The sequence below is a fragment of the Rousettus aegyptiacus genome, unplaced genomic scaffold, assembly GCF_014176215.1.
Source record: "Rousettus aegyptiacus isolate mRouAeg1 unplaced genomic scaffold, mRouAeg1.p scaffold_m13_p_15, whole genome shotgun sequence".
In the NCBI taxonomy this organism is placed as follows: domain Eukaryota; kingdom Metazoa; phylum Chordata; class Mammalia; order Chiroptera; family Pteropodidae; genus Rousettus; species Rousettus aegyptiacus.
The window spans coordinates 29,299,318-29,322,467 of NW_023416290.1; the positions used below are offsets into that span (position 1 = coordinate 29,299,318).

At 39.5% G+C, this 23,150-nt stretch overlaps 1 pseudogene; it reads left to right on the top strand.

The window, feature by feature from the left end:
• The first annotated feature begins 21,783 nt into the window (after window positions 1–21,783).
• LOC107500318 lies at window positions 21,784–22,750 on the top strand (annotated as a pseudogene).
• Window positions 22,751–23,150: the final 400 nt, after the last annotated feature.

Genomic DNA, 23,150 nt, shown 5'->3' on the forward strand with positions numbered 1-23,150 from the left:
GTGGCCTGGCTGCACTGGTTCCCACATGTAGTTCCCCATCTCTACTTCCTTCAGGAATGCTACTCAGCACTGTTAGAGATGGCCCTTTCTTATTTTCAAGGATGGCTATATTGTCATTCCATATCCTCCCTTCCCCCCTCCCTCTTTTCCTCCTTCCTTCCCTCCTTCTTTCCTTTCTTTCTTCCTTCCTCCCCTTTTTGTATATTTAAAATCTCTTCTCAGAGTCTTATATGAACGTGAAGATTTCAGCATGAGTTAAGTTCACATCCTTAAAACCTGGTAATTTTAATTTTTAACTTTATATTCTATGTTAATTGAATTATTTCCCCACAGATGTCTTACTACTGTAATAACCTTCTAAAATATTTTTATGAAAAGTTACATTCATAAAGTCCATGTAATAATCTTTATAAAGCTTATGATATAATGCCAAGGAAATAAGCAGAAATATGTGTAGGAAGATGATAACAGTGTGAAACAAGACGGTGCCAAAATAACAAACAAATTTTATCCATGGAAGATAGACTCGGACGAAATACATAAGAACTAGTGGTTACACTTACATAGCAAGAATGTGAATGGGTTTTTTGTCCTTAATATATTCTTATATTTTCTATATTTTCAGGAGAGTATATTCAACTGCAGAAGTTGCCTATGGTAAGAAATGGTTTGTAGACAACTGAGCTCAAAGAAGCTGACTGGGGCACATCCTGAGGGAGGTGTACCTGGATGTACTTATGGTCAGAAGCAAACTAACGTTGTCAACTGTACTCTCATGTATGGGGCATGAAGCCATAGTTTAGTAGACGCTTGACCTCTATCCCCATTTTTCCAGCAAGAGTGTCTTTAACTGTTTGGGCATCTACCCCTCGACAATCTGTAAAGTGTCTGGGGCTCCACCTTTGCCTCAAAGGGAATAGCGCATGATCCAGGCCTATCAGTGAATCATATTCTTCTTGCCTCATGATTGTTTCAAAGATGAGCAAGTAATTTAAGCAAGTTAAATTGAAGCCACTACTAAAGAGGCTTTTTGCCCACCCCTGCCATGTTGAACCTGAACCTTGTGGCTGTAGCAGCTGCAGCCATCTTGCTTCAACGTGGAGCCTGAAAATTAAGCAACACATGGAGAAGAACAAATCGTGTGACCACCCAATCTGGACAGGGCTCAAGGCCAGGTCTTTCGCCCTTAGACTTTTCAGCTATGTGAACCAGCACATTTTCTAAGTCAGGTTGAGTCAAGCTTTTAGACACTTATAGCCAAAATAGTTTTACAAATTGTGCATATAGAGATTTGCTTTAAAGGAAGACCAGAACGTCAGAATGTGTTGCCTTTTATCCAATGCTTTCTTAAGAGAGCTAATGCTCTGATTCCTGACTTCCACTGCTAATCGTTGGACCAATGTGTCTCTCCCCTGGAGACACACACATTTGTTCAGTTAGCCTACCATGATGAAAATATCTCATCATGGCATCCAACTCCTATTTCTGATTCCGGATTTACCAAACTCTCTTCTGACCTGTGATTTGACCCTTTCGCTGGGTTGATAATCAGATAGGTGCCCTCACATTGTCCATGAACACATGTGCTCAGTCAGACTCCAGTGAGTTGGGTTAAGTGATTGATTACTAGAGATTACATGAACTGGAATCCTTGAGATTTTGGCTATAAAACTGACAACAATCCTTGCTCTGTGGTGACCCACCATAATACAGAGGAGCCAACCAACTTCAGACTCTTCACATGTCTCTTTAACTTTGACAAGGTCATCATATAAAAAGATGAATAAAGACAGAGTGTGCATATTCAGTATATAGTCCAGACAACACTAGTTGGCTCTGGGATATGATAGATCTGGGTTTGTCACTGTAATTGGTATAGTCTTGGGCAGGCCACCTTCTCCCTTAGCCTCTGTTTTGATTCTTCTACTAGAAAGTGGAGATAATAACACTGTTCTCATGGGGTTATTGCAAGAACTAAATGGAACAGTATATACGAAGCCTGAGTCCAATAAAATAACAGCCACTTAGCAGTGGATTCTCCATGAAGCTACTGAAACTTCAGGGCCCTGGCAATGTGTTCACACAGTCATATGGTTTTGTAAAATTTTTAAATTTAAGATATTTTGCAACTTTTTTCTTAAATCAGATACCCCAAATCTTGTACCAGTATTATGTCTTTTAAGCCTCACCATAATGCTAAGAAATAGGAACTGTTGTTATCATTTTACAAACGGGAAAACTGAGGCTTATATGTATTAACTAACTTTTCTAAGACCACATTGTGAGTGGTAGAGCCAGGATTCAAACCCAGGCAGTCTGCATCCATCGAGGGGTGTCCAGAGCCCATGACTTAATCATTCACCCTAGTTTCCCAAACTTACCGGGGCTGAACAATAACTAGGGAGGCCTTTTTAAAGAGCAGATTCCAGGACTAACCTTGGAGCTACCAAATTAGGATCTCTAGGGGACAAATTTGCGAGTCTATTTGTAATACTCTTCCCCAATAAATTCGGTGAGTAGGCAGGTAATTGCACTTCAAACTGTTGTCTCGGTATAATGAGTTCAGTACAAGTTGTCTAAATTGTAATAAAAATTGTATTTATTATAATAGGAACCTCAATCTTGAAGATTTCACAGAGGAGACAGAATTTAAACTAAGCCATGGAGAACAGACAGAACTTTGCAAAGAGGAAACAAGAGTGGAAACTCCACTGTTTATATCTTGTACAAAATATGTTATAAAATGCAACCTCTGTAGTTCCTTGTTTATGCACTGAAATAGAAATTTACTGAGATCACTCAAACAGTGAAGTTGTTATCTCACTAAAATAATTTTTGCTTAGTTTTGCTCCTGGTTAACTGTTGCCGAAATTCGGTGTCAGTGGCGTCAAAGTTATTATTATTTTTTAAATGAAAGTTCTCTAGTTTATTTGAGCAAACATGAAATCATCACATTTAGAACCCACCTGACAAAGACCCAATGGGCCATAGAAGTATCCAAATTTATTATTGAAATAAAACAAGTGCATGTTAACAATTAAGAACTTTAACACACCTATGAACTAGTATACACAATATATTGGCACCATTTTATCAGAAGCAAATGGAAGAACAAAGCTTCATGACTCATTGAATCTGGAGAAGCAAAGAGAAAACCCAACCACAGGGCTGGAAGATTTTGTGTGAAATGGCATCCTGGAAACTAATTTTCCATGTGTAACATTTGAATGTCTACTGTACTTTCTCTTAAAACCATAGTCATAGGCTTCAAATGTTCTGAAACATGGAGAAACAATTTGTTTTTAAATTTTGAATGGTAATTCTTAACATACGCAAAAGTAGTATAATGAATTTCCATGTATCTACCACCTAGATTCAATAATTATTAACATTTTACTAATTTTGAGAAAAAGTTTAAAAATCCATGAAGACCAGTGTTTAGTAGTTAAAGAATTTGAAAGGGTTAAAAAGTCATTCAGTAGTTTGAGAAAGGAAAATAACTGATTTTTGGTAAATTTCCTAAATGATATGGACAAAGAACAACATTTTTTGTTGTTGTTAAAACAGAGTATAAAACAGAAAAAGATAAATAACCTTTGGGATTGCTCTGTTGTATAATATCACCTCCCTCAAATTGCTCCAAATACTATATGATATGAAGAGAAACCTGTTTGTTATTACTTTCTTCTGCACCCCAGAGACAAAACAGTTCAATTTAATTCCCCAGATTTGTTGAGCCTTTGCATACCCTGGTCTAGACCTCGTGGGGAGTGCTATGGGAGACCAGAGGGAAGAGCTGCAAAGTTTGACCAGTTATTTGGAAGGCTTTGCTGAGACAGTAAGGTTTGAGTGGCATCTCCAAGAGTGAACTCTATGTCTAGAAGCAGATGTGAAAGGGGACAGAATCCCAGGTTGAGAGAAGTGCACGTACAAAGATGGGAGGCAGAAAGGTATAGTGTGAGTTTGGGGGTGTGGTTACATTATATCGTTTGTGAAGGAAAGGCAATTTAAGAGCTGCAAGAACCTTAAAAGTGACACCATGGAGCAGAGGTTAAAGGCATAGGATCTGTCAGACAAATCTGTCTGGTTACCTACTCCCTTAGCTGACTGTGCTAGCTGCGAACCCAAGAGCCATTCCCCATGTGTTTTCCTTGCTGGTAGAGCTGCCTTCCCCTACAAAGGCTGAAAAGGCCAGATTCTCATTTATCAGCATCTCTTACAGCTAGGGCATGGCCATGTGATCCAATTCTAGCCAAAGGGACCTGAAATTGAATCTGCAGGGGTACTTCTGGAAAGAGTTTTCTCCCTAAAACAAATAAACAAACAAACAAATAAACAAACAAACACCTCTAAACCTAAAACTTCTTTTTGTCTTTGAACACAGGTATATGACAGCATGAATATTGGAGATTTGGCAGTCATCTTGTGACCATGAAGGCACAAGCTAAGGATGAAAGCCAAGGTGCTGAGAATGTTAGAGGAGAGAGATGGAAGGTGTTTCAGTCCTTGAAAACATCATTATGGCACTCCACATATGCCATGTATATTTGGAACCTTACATTATGTGAAACAATACATTTTCCTTATTGTAAGCCATTTTGATTTGCCTAATTCCTTGATTAATATTAGTCCAGAAAACAGAAAATAAAATAAATAAATCTCCTACTTTGGTTATTTCTCCTTTGTAGCCTTTTCTTAATTTTCAAATTAAATATTTAGAACATACAAGTATATGTTCAATCTAGAGGTAGCTTTCTTAAATCACTGTATTTGAACACAAGGACAAGTGTCTCATAACTTCTTATCTGTAGTCTCAAATTCCCCAGGTAGCTTAATATAGTAAAAAATATAGAGATTCTTGAAGCCACTAAATTAGCCACCACATTCACTAAAGGAGGACACTTCTGTGGGATTTTCAGTTTTTTCCTCAGGGTCCACAAATATGGCATATTTTATGTTATATGTATTTTACATTCATAACACATATATTTTTAATTTTGCCACAATGACAAAAAAGACTAAGCAGGCACATGAAACAAATTGAGAAACAAAGAAAAGCTCTTGTTTATGTGGGTTATATTTATCAATGTTTATTAGTCATTAAAACTGATAAATTAAAAAACAAACACTGTTGCGAATAGTCAGTATTAATATTACTCAGCTTCAGAAATAAAACTCTTAATATCATCGATTCCCCTGTGTGTCTCTCCCTGAATGCATTGCTTTTCTGTCACCCAGAAATAACAACTATCTAAGATTTTGTGTTTATCATTCCCATATCTTTACTGTGGTTTTTCTAAATTTGAATATATCTCTGGGGGACATATAGTTTTAAGATTTTAAGCCAATGTAATCATACTACATGTAGTATTCTGCAACTTTCATCGGTTATTCTTGCTTCATTCACCCATACAGGTGACCTTAATCACCCACTCCTGCCCAAATCAGGGGTGCAGTTCTCCCCAGCACTTTATGAGTATGCTTTTATGTCTTGCTCCTATTTGCTTTTGGAAGTTATGAGGGGACACTGTGAGATAACAGAAAATATATATTGGTTTCTGCCCTGATTCCTGACATAGCACTCCTGAAATCTTTGGGGTGATTGGAGTGTTTTTTGTCCTCATGAGGTGACTCTGGGTGGGCTCCTTGGTCCCTGGGAAGACCAAGCCATGATTAGAAACTTGGAATTTTCAGCCCTGCCCCTAATGTTTTGCTAAGGGAGAAGGGTTGAAAATACAGTTAATAATCCATGGGGCCTATGTGATGAAGCCTCTATAATTTTCCAGTAGTATGGGATTTAGTGAGCTCCCAGGTTGGTGAACACATACACACAGGGAGGGTATGCTCTCCAACTCCACAGGGACAGGCTCTCCCAGACTTTGCCCTATACCTCTTCATCTGGCTGTTCATCTGTATCCTTTTTCATATCATTTAATAAACTGGTAAATGTGTTTCCCTGAGTTCTGTGAGCCACTCTAGTAAATTAATCAAACTCAAGGAAGAGGTCATTGTAACCTCCAATCTATCGCCGGTTAGTCAGAAGCATAGGTGATAACCTAGGTTTGAGACTAGTGTCTGGTGTATATATGTATGTGAGGGGACAAGGGTGGGAGGGCAGTATTCTTGGACTGAGCCCTTAACCTGTGGGATTTGATGCTATCTCTGGGTAGATAGTGTCAGAATTGAGTTAAATTGCAGGATACTCAGCTGGTGTTGGAGACTTGCTTCTTATTGTGGGGAAAACCCTCTGCTTATCTGGTGACCAGAGTATCAGAATTAAAGTGTTTTTATGAGTAGTAAAAGAAACTCAGGTGATAGAATGAACGATAGGAGGGAAGATGGTTTTTTCGTTTTGGATGCTCACCAACCCTCACAAGCACCTTTCTCTCCTCCTCCTTGGAGCTCCCCTCCCCTGAAGGAGGGAGGTCCAATGTCCAGATGTAGTCATTTACAAAACTCAGTGTATCCCCAGCCATGACAGAACAGAACATCATATTACAGCAGGAGATACATGGGAATCAGAACAGGTTTGGATTTAGATCTTAGTGCACAAATATTCATAAAAGGAGCAGCAGCAACTATTGACCAGAACAGCCCTGGCTGGCAGATCTGTCCAGTTTTAGGCTGGTTAGTTTAACTAGGGTCCTGGAATAGGGAGCCCCAATCCCTCCATGTGGAGAAGAAAGCTGGAGGCAAAAGAGGGAGTGAGAAATGACTGTAAGAAGCTCACTGAGGTTGAAACCTCAACTTCATATTCTGCCTAATATGGTCTGACAACATGTTCTTGTTTATATCAGCCTCTTTCTCTTAACTTGGGTTACTAGACTGGTATTTAATTTTGATACTTCTGAGTTAATTTATTCAACTTTATTATCCTTACTATATGGTATGGACTAGACCTTGAGTCCCCCAAAATTCATATGCTGAAATCCTAATCCCCAATGTGATGATAGTTAGAGGTGGGCCTTTGGAAGGTGATCAGGTCATGAAGGTAGAGCCCTCATAAAAGGAACCAGGGCCCTTATAAAAGACCCCAGAGATCTGCCTTGCCCTATTCTGCCCTCTGAAGACATGGTGAGAAGATGGCCATCTATGAGCCAGGAGTGAGGCTGCACTGGACACCAAATCTGCCAGCACCTTGATCTTGGATTTCTCAGACTCCAGAACTGTGAGAAATAAATTTCTGTTGTTTATAAGCCACCCAGGCTGTGGTGTTCTGTTATAGCAACCTAAACAGATCTTCATAGTGCATCCAGATTGCTTTCCTAGTATTTCTAGTAATTGTTTCATTTGCATATAGATTGGTTTCCATAACATAGAGCATCAGTTGGCTGTTTACCAGGATAAACATTGCTGTATGTTACAGTAAAGCTATCTGGAAAGAACACAAAAATGATTTTGGCATACCATTAGAGAAACCATTTGTAAAACTCAAATAATCACATAAAGCTTGTCAAGGAGTCCAGATTGGTTTTGTTTTATACAATATGGGATGAAGAAAAACAGCTGCTGGAAACTAGAAATTGGCTACTCTTAGAATCTGGTTTAAAGATGGACAGACTTGCATTGTTATAGAGTCAAAGTTTTGTCTAAAATCATCATTTTCTTTTCAAATTAAATAAAATATCTGTATATAGGAAAGAATTATTATATTACATTAACCTGTACAAGGATATCTCTCCACTAAGGGCCTCATCTAAATGTATAAATTTATTACGAAGACAAGAGTAATCAGATGAATTTCATAGTATTTGCATATGGCCTACAGATTCTGGAACTTGTGCTTTGGTAACTAAAGTTGAATGGTGATGGTTGTCGACCAGTGATCTACTCATTTCTAATCAGGAACTTTCTCTCTCTTGCTCAGCTCCCACAGGGCCTTTCTAATGACCTATGACATGTACACAGGCAACAAGAGAGAAGAGAGGCACAGAATCAGAGAAAAGGGTAGGGGCAATGGTGAGGACTATGTTCTACAAAGAATCATTTTTTATTGATTTCTATTTCACCCTGGAAATTCTTTTTTCCCTAGAAAGTGGGAAAAACCCTTAAACACTATAGCAAATAATGAGGAGGCTGTCTAGACTGCTGAGGAGGTAGTCTTAGAAGCTATGTTGCATTTCTTGGCTTCATTCCCTGTTACAGAATTTTTTAGGTATGTGTTTTGAAAGTAGACATGAACATGTACTTTTAAGTTATGGGACCTAATGGAATTAATGTGGTGAGCACTGGAGATCTGGCTTTGAATGGTCCCAACCTAGTCATTTATTTGCTTTAGTTTCTTCACATATAAAATGAAATATACCATCTACTAATAGTTAGATAATTAAGATCTGAAATATCCACATAACAGAATATTACTCAGCCATAAAAAGGAATGAAGTACTGACATATGCTACAACATGGATAAGCCATAAAAACATTATGCTAATTGAAGAATCCAGACACAAAAGATTATGCATTATATGATTCTATTTTTGTGAATTTTACAGAATAGCTAAATCTATAAGAACAGAAAGTTGATTAATATATTAGTTAATGGGTATGGGGTTTCTTTCTGGGGTGATGAAATGTTCTAAAATTGATTGTGGTGATGGTTGTATTTGCAACTCTGAATATACTAAAAACCACTGAATTGCACACTTTAACTAGTAAGTTGTATGATAAGTGAATTATATCTCAGTAAAGATGTTACTTCAAAAAAAGAAACAATAGTTCACATACATCGTGAAATGTAAATGAGTTGTTTTTCAAATAAGAGAATTATTTCAAACTCTAGAATGATCATCACTTTTAGACTTCATTATCTCTTTAAGTTGGAAGCTGATGTACTTGGAGCTCTCCAGCGACAATGGGCATTTAATATAGACCAGAGAGGCAGAGCTGGTGACAGCTCTGTGCACGATGGTTAGGTAAAAGGGGGTATTTTAAAGTTCATGAAGGTTATGAGGGGAGAGAAAAATGGCTGGACTGTCAGCTCCTTGAGGTCAGGGATTGTTTCTGTCTCGTTCTCTTTTATAATCCTAGTGCCTAATACAAAGTCTGCCTCCATAAGTGTGAATGAATGAGTAAATGAATAATGAATGAATAAGTGTTGAAACGAATGAACTGAGGGTTGATCAATTTTAATGATGAGACATGATCATTCAGCCAATAAACCATTTTACCAGACAACGTAATCAGGTCTTGCTTTCATGTTGACATGACTGGGGGTTTGGGTATTATACTTACAACACTGCCAAAGGAGTACTAATTGTCTTTGAGGTGTCCCAGATCATAATGGTTCTTGTTTCTCCTTAAGAGTGCAAAGAGAGAAAGTTTTACTCTGTATTGGCTTTATCAAGTGTCATGGCTTCATTTTCTATTAGTTGTGATGAGCTGAAGAGAAGATTGGTCTTTAAAATAAAAGCACCAACCATTAGATCTGGCCAGGTCATGCTGAGAGCACTAAGGGCCTCTGGGGCAAGCTGGGAGGTCAGCTTTACTGCAAGACGAAGGCAGTGGTTTGAAATTAGGGTGACAATTTTGTGAGGTTCTGGCATTGTAGGTCACTGCAATGGGGACAGGAGTCACCAGCCTCAGGAAGAAGTGACTTTCTCTATTTTTCCATTTTTACCAACTAGGAAAAGACCCAGGAATTTGGCCCAGCTTGACACCATGGCAAACCAGTGCCAGCGCAGCTGAAATCTACGGGAGAGTAATCCAAGGAGAGGACTCTCCACTTTCTATTATGGGTTCTTGAGATTCTCTTCTCTCTTTTACTAAATTTTAAATCCTTCCCACCCATAGAGCTCTAATTAGAACCCCTCTGAAGGACATATAAGCAACAACCACGAATATGTAACTGATGGACTTTGGGATCTAGACTGCTCAGAGCAAGAGCTATTTCATTCAAGGCCTGGATATTTCCATTTAGAAAATAGATCTAGCTTAAAAGAGATTTCTTTATGACGGAAAAAACACAGCTAGTTAAGAAAAGATATAGAACATCCAGTGTAACTTAACTGGGTGCCAAAGCCTTCTTGCAGATGGATGAACTCAAGATTTTTCTATTTTCAGACGGTAAGTCCTTCCTATCCAGGAGACCTGGCAACAGTGATAGCAGAAGGCTTATCCAGGAAGGGACTTTTCCTCACTCTTTGTTTCCGTTCCTATATCTCTAATTACTTTCTTGAACAACATGTCTTGGAGCTAATCAGTTTAAATCCTAAACTTCAAAAGCCTCTACAAAAAAATTACTTGCTTAGGTGAACTGTATGTACCACATGAAGTAGATCATGTTTCTATCCCCTCCTCCACTTATTTCTTCCAAAGCAGACATCTAAAAAGCTAGGAAGTCAGCAAAGGAACAAATAAACAAACAAAAAAAACGGCCAGTAGAACTAGCCCACTTAATAAAAAATGTCTCCCAATCTCTAGCCCCTCATATTTGTATAAACACCTTAAAATACTTTAGGCTATGACTATCGATTATTCTGCCTTTGATGTTATTTATTTTAGATCATAAACCTGAAGACCACGAGCCAGTTTATTCAGGGGACAATTTGAATAACGTTACAGATGGAATCTGGAGTTAGGCACAGCTAGGCTGGAATCAGGCTCCATATTTACCGGCTGTATAAGTTGGTGAACCAGACAAGTAAGTGACTTAGTCTTTCTAATCTTCATCTGTAAAATAGGGATAATAATACTTGCCTCAGATTTGCTATGAGAATCTAATGATACTGTGTATGTAAATGAAAAACTAATCTAGAATAATCTCTCCTTTGACCAGATAACCAATTCTATTTGTTTCTTATCCCTGTAGTTTATTTATGCAAATATAAGCAAGTTAAAAATATATATGCATTATACTCATATGTATACTTATATGTATAAGTGTGTTCTTTTGTCTCCTTGCTTACATAAAAGGAGCATACAACTGCTCTGTACTTTGTTTTTTTCACTTAATCTGTCTTGGAAATCTTTCCATATCAGTACAAGGAAAGCTTCTTCATTCTTTTTTTTTTTTTAAACAGTAGCACAAGATTCCATTGTGTGGTTGTAGCACAGTTTACTTAACCAACCCTAATTAGAAGACACTTGGATTATTTCCAGACTTTTTCTATAACAAATAAAGCTGCAGCAAACATCCTTGTACATTGTGTCATTTTACATAGGTGTGAGTATATTTAAAGGGTTTATGCATTTGTAATAATCTTTAAGTAACTTTATTGATTGGAGTACAATTTACCTCATTTGTAGTGTTGATAGTTTTCCCCCCAAATTTCCCACTAACAGCATTGTGTCATTTTGCACTTCCCAGCAACAAATGAGAATGTGCACTAAACTCCTAAAAGTTGGTACTTCCAAAAGGCAGGGGTGGAGGGCCCAAAGAGGAATGTGATTTTCTTTCTTTAAAAATTCCTATGTCTTAAAGTTTACATTTGGATATAGTCTTATGGTAAAATATTTCAAGCAGGAGAAATATATGGCGAGAATGTAAAGATCTCCTTGACCGACGACACTCTTTTCTTCCCTACCACCAATCCCAGGCCCTTCCACATTGTGAACTATGTGGTGTGTCAATTACCACTGTCAAATCCAGTGGCCATTTCTCAGTCCCCATCTTCCTTGAGATCTGACATTCCCAAAGATTTCTTCCCAAGATTCTCTCTTCCTTTGGCTTCTGTGGTACAAACATTCACTGATTTTCGTATTTCCCTGTTCCTTCACCATATTCTCTGGCATCTCTTTCTTCTCTTGCCTTGAAAAACATGCCTAATATCAGGCACTATTTATTGAATGTTGATGATGCACAAGAAAAAACAAAACCCCAAACTACAAGGAGCTTAAAGTCTTGAGGGTGTGGCAGATTGTAGGAAAAGGTAGCTGCAAGGATTCCTCCCATCCCTCTAAGTGTAGTTAGTCTGTCTGCCTGGGCCATAACAAAGTACCACAGACTGAGTGGCTTAAACAACAGAGCTTTTTTTCTCAAAATTCTGGAGGCTATAAGACTAAGATCAAGGTGTTGGCAGGGTTAGTTTCTTCTGAGGCCCCTCCCCTCTCTTTGTCTTGTACACAGCTGTCTTCGTGGTCATATGGAGTCTTCTCTCTGTGTCTGGGTCCTAATCCCCTTTTCTTATAAGGACACCAATTATATTGAGTGGTGCTCACCTCAATGGGAAGGATAGCAAACTCATATACTAAAGGAGTATACTTAGTGTTATGGGCTGAATAGTGCCCCCCACCAGCCCAACTCATACTTTGAAGTCCTAATCCCCAGTATCTCAGAATGTGACTGTATTCGAAGATAGGGTCTTTAAAGAGGTAATTCAGTTAAAATGAGGTCATTAGGATGGGCCCTTAATCCAACGTGATTTGTGTCCTTATAAGAAGAAGAAATTAGGACACAGACATACACAGAGGGAAGACATAGGGAGAAGAAGATGGTGTGGGGATCCAGAACCAGTCACCCCAAGATGTGCCTCTGTGGTATGAGAATTATTCGAGTTTAAGATAACTTTAGCTGCGGACTCGAGAGAAATTTCTGCCCCTCCCTTAACTGCCTAGAACTTGAATTTGATGCCTTGCCCATACTAAGAGATTATCAGAGAAAACCTTTTTTGATCTACATGAATGGCAGGGCAAACTACTAGTTACTTAGCATGTGCTCTCCTTGCAATAACCTTCTAAAGCCCCAAGGTGCGTTATCTCATTCCCGGCTTGGGATCTCTTATATACCCATGTTCCCTTTCTGTCTCTGATCCTCTTGTGTATGTGGGTGGAATCTCTGACTCTCATATATGCAGGGTTCCCATACATATGTATGTAATTAAATTTGGTTATTTTCTCTCTCTAATCTGTCTCATGTCTACTTGCTTATTAGACCAGCTGAAAGAACCCTAAGGGTAGAGAGAAGTTACTCCTTCCCTACAATTACCATCTAAAGGTCAAAGAGAGAGGCTTCAGAAGAAACCAACCCTGCCAACACCTCGATCTTGGGCTTCTGGCCTCCAGAATTCTGAGAAAATAAATTTCTGTTGTTTAAGCCAACCAGTCTCTGGTACTTTGTTATGGCAGCCCCAGCAAACTAATACAAAAGATTTTGCCATTTGCTTTACAATAAGTCAAGAACTAATTTTGGAAAAGAACTTATGTCCAAAAACATAAATCAGGAAGGGCCCATCTCAGGGCTCCCTTCTTAGAGCTTATCCTCCATTCTTAGGAGAGGAACATGGCAGATGCAGCAGAAGGGGCAAGTCCTCTGTGCTTTCATAGGCAGCCACAGGACAGGCCCTGGCCTGGGGCCAAGATCACTTTGAGCCAGGATTCCAGCAGGCACCAAGGCTAGAGTGAGAGAGAGAGAATTCAAGAGAGATTTTGATCATATAATGTAAAAGAGAAAATCATCTTTTCTTTCATTAACAGCTATGCTTTGAACATACTGATGATAATCCTAAAGTAGCCACGAATATTTTTTTAACTCAAAACCATTTCAGTGACTTTTTGCTGGGTTTTTCAGTTTGCAGATCTCCTCGGCCATTCTTGTTACAACATGTAGAGTAGCTGACTCTCAATGAGTTGTTTTATTAAAGGTTTCACAGGGCCACTTATTCTTACTGTATATTATTTTTCTCAATGCTTCAGACACTTTGGCATTTATTTTATTGTTGCCATAGTAACCCAGGCCTGTACTAAGCAGCTCTTTTAATTCTAAAAATTAGGATTATATAAAAGAATAATTTAATGAAGTGAAGACTTTGGAGTGCCCCACCAGAGGACTGGAGGGAGAAGAATCTTGTTCTCCAAACAATTACAAAATTAGCTTACATAATCCTTTGCAACAATTTCCTTCTTTGACAATTGCAGAGTGCTCATTAGTCAGGCCTTCCCAATGACCTGTGGTTTTCCATAAAGACTGGACATTTGCTTATGTCTTACAAACTACAATTGTATACAGTCTCATCTTCTCATACCCAGGCTGCTCTCCTGGTTAGAGGGAGATGCCACATCTCCTTTTTGCTGTAAATTAGGAAAAGTCTGTTTCCCTTTAAGGTTCATAGACAGTAAAGGTCTTTTTAAAAATCAGTCAATAGGAAACAATTATGCCTTGCTACATTATGGGATATATGGAAGCCAAAAATCTTCTTTCTTATATCTATTGCCTATGAAAATATTTTGGAGGAATATTGATTAATGTTGGTGATAGGTAACCCATGCACATAGCACAAAAATCAAGAGGTAGATAGTGATATTTTGGTCTCCTTTCTAAGCCTGTCCCAGGTGGCAAACATTGTTACCAGTTTCCTTTGTGTACTTCCAAAGCTATTCCCAGTGATCAAGCGTGCATGTGTGTGTGTGTGTGTGCACGCGCACGCACACACACACAACACACACATACACACACAGGCAGCATATTGTGCATCTACTGTACCTCATCTTGCTTTTTTTCACTTACTGCTGAAAATTTGAACGCTCAAGTTTAGAAGCTATTATAGTTGATCACATAAAGAGTTGCTTTCTTCATATAAAGGCTCCGCCCTGTAATTATTTAACAGTCATGCATGGAGTGCTACAGGCATCATGTGGGGCCTGGAAATATCGAGGTGAGGACCACAAAGTCCCTGCTCTCAGGAGCCACACTGGTAGAAGAGGCAGCCACCTGTGGAAGTGACAACTGTCCAGTGCATAGTACTGTGATGAATCAGGTAGAAGGGGAGGTGTAAGCACAAAGGAGGGAATCTAGCTTTCCTCAGAAGGGTCACAGAGGGTTCACAAACAAGATATTTGAGCAACACCTTGAAAAGTAAGCCAGGGGCCCCCAGTAGACAAAAAGGAAAAGCACATTTCGGCATTTCTAGAAAAGAGAACAATAAATGCCAAGTCCTCCAGAGTAGAAAATGGCATAGTGTTCTGTGGAACTGAAAGTGGTTTGTTACATGGCTGGAGAGCTGTGTGTGTGTGTGTGTGTGTGTGTGTGTTAGATAAGATTTCAAACTTTTTGACCACAACCCGGAGTTAAGAAATACATTTTACATTACCACACAGTGTATGCAAAACGGAAACAAAATTTCATGAAGCAACACCCTACTTAATGTACTCTTTTATTTTTCTACTGAATTCTACTTTTTAAAAGGCCAGCCATAACTCACTACACTGATTTCACAAAATACTAAGAGGCACTGTCTGGAGGCTGGGAAATTATGGCCTATATAATGTTTAAAGACTCTGATAGTCTGGGAACTAGTCAACCTTTCCCTGATTTACATGATTGTGACCACTTTTAAAGTTAGAATAGATTGAAGAAAGACACCCTTCTGGATATTTATTGAGCACCTACAACAAGTTAAACACTGCACTACATGCTAGAGGTACAGTAACAAGGCAAAACAAAACATAGTCTCCTACCCCTGTAGAACCAACAATTGGTCTCACAGATGAATTATTCGATACAATATTAAAATGTATATTTTAATATAAAGTAAAACATACCTAATGTAAAAAAATTCAAATTATATAAGAATATAACATACTAATCCCCTCTTCTTATAAGCAAAAAAAAATCCCTTAACTTTTTGTGTATAAAGTTTCTGTGTTTATTTCATTGGGGCAGAAGGACTGAATTTCAGGTTAGTTGAATCTCTGACCCTTGGGAAGTGTTTTGGGAGGAGTGCAACTCAGTTTCCTGGAGTTTGATTGCCTCTAATATGACAGTTAATTTTGTGTATCAACCTGACTGGATTAAGGGATGCCAAGATACCTGGTAAAACATTATTTCTGGGTGTGCATGTGAGGGCACTCTGGAAGTGCCCTCTGGAAGTCTGTATGCTGAATAAAGATCACCTTCACCAATGTTGTGGGCATCACTCAATCTGTCGAAGGCCTGAATAAAATAAAAAGGTGCAGGATATGTGAATTTGCTCTCTCAGCTTGAGCTGAGACATCCACATCTTCTTGCCCTTGATAGTGAGGATATTGGTTCTTATGCTTTCTGACTCAGGTGGGAACTTATGCCATTACTCCCTCTCCCCCATTCTCAGGCCTTTGGACTCAGAATTTCACCAACAGCTTTCCTGGTTTTCCAGCTTGAATATTACAGGTCTTCCTGGCCTCCATAGCTACATGAGCCAATTCCTCTCATACATTTCTATATATCCTGTTGTTTCTGTTTCTCTGGAGAATCCCGACTAATGCACCTATCATGAGAGAGTAGGTCTGATTAAGTTTCTGATCCAGAAAAGTGGAAGATCTAAGCCTTTTGGTGCCTCACCCTGGTTATGCCACTTTGAGATGACATCCTACTGAGCAGCCAGCCAGCTGATGTCTTCATATCTTAACTGCAACAGAAAAGCTTTCAGGTAACCAAAGGAACTGAACAACGCTATTAGTGCTGAGATGACATAATCAGTTTGGGCATATCTGCCTGGATGCCTTTTGCTTGATTCCCCCAAGGCTGCCAGAGATCAGATGAAGATTCCAGGATTCTTGCATAAACTTTTGTTTCAGTTTGGCTGTCCAGGGAGGGAGTGACACTTCTGAAGGGGACTGAAAAGGAAACAATCTGAGGAATTTGGATATGATAACACCTTCAGGTAGATCTGATTTGAGTCCTTCACCATTCATTCAACAGATATTCCCAGAAAATATGCAGATGGCAAGTTTCTTTGTGAGTGGCTATGAGGGCCTCAGAGTTAGTTGAACAAAGTTCTCTCACCATATTTAACATAGAGTGGGAACAGTTGGAAAAATGTGAGCTTCACTGAGTGTTCTCTGAGAAGCTGGGCATTTTATAGCCATTGTGTTTTTCCCAGGGTTGGACACACACAGAGGATCAGATTAACCTATTCTTATTTAGTTGGAAAGAAGTTTGGACACAAGGAAAAGAGGATTTATTGACTCCTAAAGTTGCTAAATTATGTTCAGGGAAATGATGAATTTGACTTTATTCAGGAGAGGTTTTATATTTCCAGTATATTTGAACTGTTTATTAAATGTTTCTGAGCTTGTTCCGCATTCTTTTGACACTTCCTGATAAAAATATCTTTTGCTGTCAGTCTAGGGCTTTGTTTCTCCATAAGAAATATATGTTACTTTCATCTGTATTCATTTTCTATTCAGGTTAAGGAAATTCACAACTTGTTGAACTTATGCTGCAAATACTTTAAGAGCAGAAACTGAATCTCACCTATCTTTTTTTCCCTCTGCACAACTGGCACACAGGAATGCCATTTAGAATAGTTAACTTTTATTGAACACCTACCACACAGACGTAAGCCTTGCATCCAACTTATTATCTGGCCATGAACACAAACAACTAAAATGAGAAGTGAAATCTATAAAGTGCCACCTGGGGTCACGGGCAATTGCTCTAGGGTCTGAGAATGATCCTAATGTATTTGGGGTTTCAGTAACATTATTATAGAAGTAAATTAAACTTGAATTGGACCTGGAGTGATTGTTAGGATTTCAAATTTTATTTCACATTATCGAATACCCATTATACTAGGTAATGGGCTGCAAAATCTCTGCGTCTAGTTAAGGACTTAAGAGTCTCTCAGAGGAGACAAGTGTTTTCACTGAGACACTTTCAAGGACAAGTAAACAAAACCAGCTCATGCCAGCTTAAGCAAAAGAGGCACTTGAATGGCTTATACAATTGCGAGGTGCAGGAGGGAAGGCGGCATTAAGCATAGGTGGATCTCAAAAGTCAATAATGTGATCTCTGCTTCAGTCTTCTCTTTTTTCCCCTTTCACCAGGGCTTCCTTTGTGTGGTAGTGGTTGGACGTCATGGTGTAGAAAGTGACCACCGTCAACTGACTTGCATCATCTCAGTTAGTAGACCTAAGAGAAGAGCGATCTTTCCCTGTTCCAGGTATACGGTCCTGAACAGACACACTGATTGGCCTGGTTTGAGTCATGTGCCCATAGTGATAGCAGACAGTCGAGAAGCCACATTCAGGAACCACACTAGATCTATGATGAGTGAAGAAGGGGCAATTTTCTAACTGCAGGGGGATCTGTTACTAAAGAAAGGGAGGGGCCATGGGGGAAGAGATGTTGAGCAGATGAATTCAACAGATATCTCCTACAAATTTAAACAAAAAATTACCACAAAATGTGGCAAGGGCCATAAAGGAGATGTACATTAAGTATCATAAGAACACAGGCAAAGGAGTGACTTATGTCACAGAGAGGGCATTCCTGAGGGAGCAAAATATATAAGCAATGTCACAAAATTGAGAAAGCAACAGAGATACTTATGGTCCAGTCTAATATAACACTAGGTAGGAATACCAAGAGGAACAGAAGGAGTAGAAGACTAACAGAGAAGGTTTTGGATAGAGAAGGTTTGGGAGATATATTTAAACAGTGTCTCTGGGCCCTGGTGGGGAAGGCTTTTAATGCAAGCTCTGTCTATACTTAAACCGGTGGATTCAAAGGGAGGGACATGATTGTAATTGTATTTTGAAAAAGCTCCCCTGACAAGTGAGTGTGGCAAACAGCAATGCTCTGTACTTCTTAGCCCCTGACACTGCCTGCTACTCCTCCCACTTACCCCCTCTAGAACCCTGAGCCCCCTTAAACCTCCCTCTGGCCTCTGCCTCTTCAGCTTTAAACTCTCCTGCACTTTTAACTCCGTACCATTCGGCCTGACCAGGGTGAGGCCCTCTTTCTGTGCTTTCTCCTTATCTGACTCCAGTAGCTGAGCTGTGCTGGATAAAGTCATGCTCCAGGGCAGAGTAGTGCAAGATAAATTCAAGATAGCCATCTTTCGACAAGCACTCAGCAGGCCTGATGACCCACCTTCGCTCCTCTGTTCACTTTCCCACATAATTTCAAACCTTTTCTACTCTTTTAAACCTCTATCTTCCCCTGTCACCCAGCTGGTAGACCTTACACCCCACTCTACAGAAACAACTGAATCCCCTCAACTTTCCACTGCCCTCATCAATCCTTCTCTTCCTCTTGTTTAGGGATAAGTTCCAATTTCTCCACATCGTCACCAACACTTATTATTTTCCATTCTTTAAATGGTAGCCATTGCCTTAGTTTGCTTGGGCTGCCATAACACAATGACAGAATGGGTGGCTTAAACAACAGAAGTTTATTTTCTCACAGTTCTGGAGGCTGGAAGTCCAATACTGAGATTCCAGTAGGGGTGGTTTCAGATTAGGCCTCTCTTCCTGGCTTGTAGACCTACTACTTGCCATGTCTTCGCATGGCCTTTCCTCTGTGCATGCAGGTAGAGAGATCTCTGGTGTCTCTTCCTCTTCTTAAAAGAACATCAGCTCCACCCCTCCCCTACCTGCCTTATTTATCTATCTTTAATTACTTCCTTAAAGGCCCTATCTCCAAATACAGTCACATGTGAATTTTGGGGAAACATGAGTCAGTGCCTAACAGTCATCCTAGTGCATGTGAGATGGTATCTCATTGTGGTTTTTCTCTAGCTGTTTTTCAATATTCTTTGATGAGTCAATCTCCTCTACCTAGCTATTAAATATCAAGACTGGGCCAGAAGGCCTATCTTCTTTTCAATCACCTCTTTCCTTATGCCATTGTTTTCTTCCCTGTGGGATCAGTTATACGGCGGTGACTCTCGATTCTAAAATATAGAACTCTCCTCTGAATTCTAGGCACCTATAACCAACTCTCTTCAATACTTAGATACTTTATGTATTTGTCTATATTTAAATAAACCCTTCTATAGTGCTTACTATGTGTCAGGCACTGTTTTAAGTGCTTTACAATAAGCTTGTTTGCTCCTCCTAATAACTCAGGCCTACCTTTGCTCAGGCCACTTGTCCTTCCAGCACTCCCTGTTCCTCTACGTTGAACTTCTCTGTTCATGGGATGAGCCTTGCTTCCTCTTACCACAGGCAGGCACTTTGCCCTCTGCTGCCCTCTGCTTAACTGCTCTCTCCAGTTCTTCCTTTCCTCCCTAACCTCTTCCTTCACTCTCAGCTCCTGTCCCTTTCTTGGGGAAGCCTCCTCTGAATTTCAAAATTGATTCAGTTTCCTTTATTAAACCCTTTTTGAACTGGGTTCCTTTTCTCAGCTCTTACTTTCATTTGAATTAAGCTTATTAGTGATTTATTTAATTTTTCTCAGTGGCTTCCCCCAAACTGTAAGCTCTGTGAAGGAAAGAAGTTTTCTCACTACTATAGCCACCACATCTGTCCTGGGCTACACATATTTGTTGAGTGAATGAATAGATAGCTGGTTATTCCCCATTTGCCCATACTTGATCCATTCTCCACTTCTCTGCATGTGGTGGCTGACTCCTGCAGATTTCAGACCTAGGACTGGCTAGCTTCTGAGTTTGAGCAGAGTGTGGCACCAGAAGATCAGAGGGAAGGAGGAGAGAGGTTCCTAGCTGCTTCCCTCAATGACTATAGCTCTTAAGTGGCAGCAGCTCTAGAACACTTTGGCTCTCGGCATGGTCATGGCTTCCCACTGTTGCTAGTTTCTAGATGTCTCCCCATCACTTTTTAAGATTCTTCACCTTGCCCAAACTCTGTGAGTAGTTCTCCTGTGACCCCAGCTAATATGGGTAGAGGTCAGTTATAAGACTATTGTTCAACCAGCAGGCAACGAGGGTCTGAGCCTAAACGAGATACTCAGAAAAGAAAGGTGGGGATAGATGTATGACAAATGAACTCTATGAGGTTCAATAACTGATTCCATGTATGAACTGTATGCTCTGAGAATAGACATTGTATTTCATTCATTCTTTAAGCCAAATGCCTAGCTCTTAGTAGGTGCTCAGTAAATATTTGTGGAATGGTTGATTGGAAGGTTCAAAGATATTCCAAGGTTCAAGCCTGGATGATTTCCCTTAAAGAAAGGGGAAGCCAGATTATGTTGCAAGCAATAGTTCGAATAACAGGAAGAATGGGACAGAGTGATATTGTAGAAATAGCATCATTTTTAGGGTCAAATGGATCTAAAGCCCAACTTTTCCTCCCAATCTTGGGCAAATAAGTTGACATCTCTTTTTGAGGTCAGTTTCCTTTATGAAATAGGAGTAAAAATCTCCATCCACTAGTGCGGCTATGAGGAATACTTGAGATTATATATGCAGAGCACATACCCACCTTGAGAGAGATCCTCACCAAGTCAGACATCTTGAGTTGTGACACAAAGATCAAGAGACATCACAGACCATTCACTAGGTTTTCCTTTTAAGTATATTTCTCATGAAACAAGCCATTAGTTTACTGTGTCTGTTATACACTTTCCTGGAATACTATTGAGAATATTTAAATCTTCCTTCCACCTGCCTTTGTTGAATCTTAGAAAGTTACAACTTGTGCCATCATTACTCAATAAATTATATTTTAACTTTTAGAACTCTGGGCTCCTCAGGGTGGGGTTGATAATGTGAGCCTTCCTCCTTTATGATACTTTTATTTTAAGCATTTGAGTTAAGACCATTAGGAATACATTAATCTGGTAGCAGAGGTGGAATTTAGACACAAACCCTCTTTTCACCTTGGTGCCCTTTGTAGTTTTTCTCCCATTCTTCTCTAAATGCCATTAGTCATACCATTTCCTATTAGTCTCGAAGGTATAATTTCCCTACCCCAACTGCTCAGCTGGCTTTATATTTCAGTCTGTTAAGAGGAATGAACATTCTGTACTGGGTTTGCTGGAATAACTATGAATGCTTCACTGGGAGACAATGCAGTTGAGGGAACTGGTCAGACAAGGGGAAGAAGTTTCCTTTGAAGATATTTATAATTCAGATAATGACCTCTGTTGACCTGCTACCCAGAATTAACCCTCCCTTCTAACTCATGAGAGGTAAGTTTACTATCGTTTTAACTGTCGCTCCTTTCTCCTTTAAACCATCGCTGTAAGACTCATCTTTCAAAGAGTCTCCTTGGCCTCTGCTGTCTTTCTGCTGCCATCTTGGTTCTGTGCTTACCGCATGAAATGCAGGTGAAGCCACAGAAACTTCTGTTACAGGGCAGGAGCTGTCCCAGCCCCAGCCTGAGACAGGGTCTGGAACAGAATATGACAGCGATGAAGCAGTACCTGGCTCCAGGAATAAGATTCCATACAGGCAATCACGCAACTAGCCCTGCTGGAGGCAGCAGCTGAAATCAATGAAGAACCAGTCAGTAAAGCAAAACAGAGTCAAATGAGAAGAAGGTAAGGAAGGCTGTGTCCAAACTGGGTCTCCGACAGGTTACAGGGGTTACTTGCGTCATTATCCAGAAATCTAAGAATATCCTCTTTGTCATCACAAAACCAGATGTCTACAAGAGCCCAGCTTCAGATATCTGCGTAGTTTTGGGGGAAGCTAAGATCAAAGATTTGTCTCAAGAAGCACAGCTAGCAGCTGCTGAGAAACTCGAAGTTCAAGGTGACACTATCTCATACATTCAGGACAACACAACTGCACAAGAGGAGAGTAAAGAGGAAGAAGTTGATAAACTAGGTGTTGGAAGTTAAGGACATAGAATCAGTCATGTCACAAGCAAATGTGTCAAGAGCAGACGCAGTCAGAGCTCTGAAGAATGACAGTAATGATATTGTGAAATCTATTATGGAATTAACCATCTAAAAACGAGAATTTTTTGTGTGTGTGTTTCAAAACAGTTACTGCAGCTTGGTTTGAGATTTGTACTGTTTCTGTCATAAATAAAATTATGGCTTCTCGTGGGGAGAAGAGAAAAAGGATCTATATGTCAGCCTTTATTTTAGCACTCCAGGCCTTGGGTATCCAAGAACCCTTGTTCATTATGCAGTTTATTCTGCTTGAACATTAACAACTTCACACATGTGCTATTTCTATCACATTACCAAAGCAGGTAAGTGACCTCAGACTGAGAAAACATGCTTTAGAGGTACATATATTGTATATTTTAAATATGTATTAACATTTTGGAATAGCGAGACTCCTTGAAGTCCATAAAATCAGTACAGCGAGGGAAAAAAGGAATGCACAGAGTTTTCATTTGAAACATACAATTCCTTCTTTCCTACAATTTCCTTATTTTCAGATTTCTTAGTCTATAGCTCCTTACATGAAAATATTCCTGCTACCCCATGGAAATATTTTCATTCCAAATAAATAATTTCATGGCTTTTCATAGGCTGAGAGATCCAGGCTGCCTACATTATTTTTGAGGTTTCCAGTACATTAAACATTCTTTTA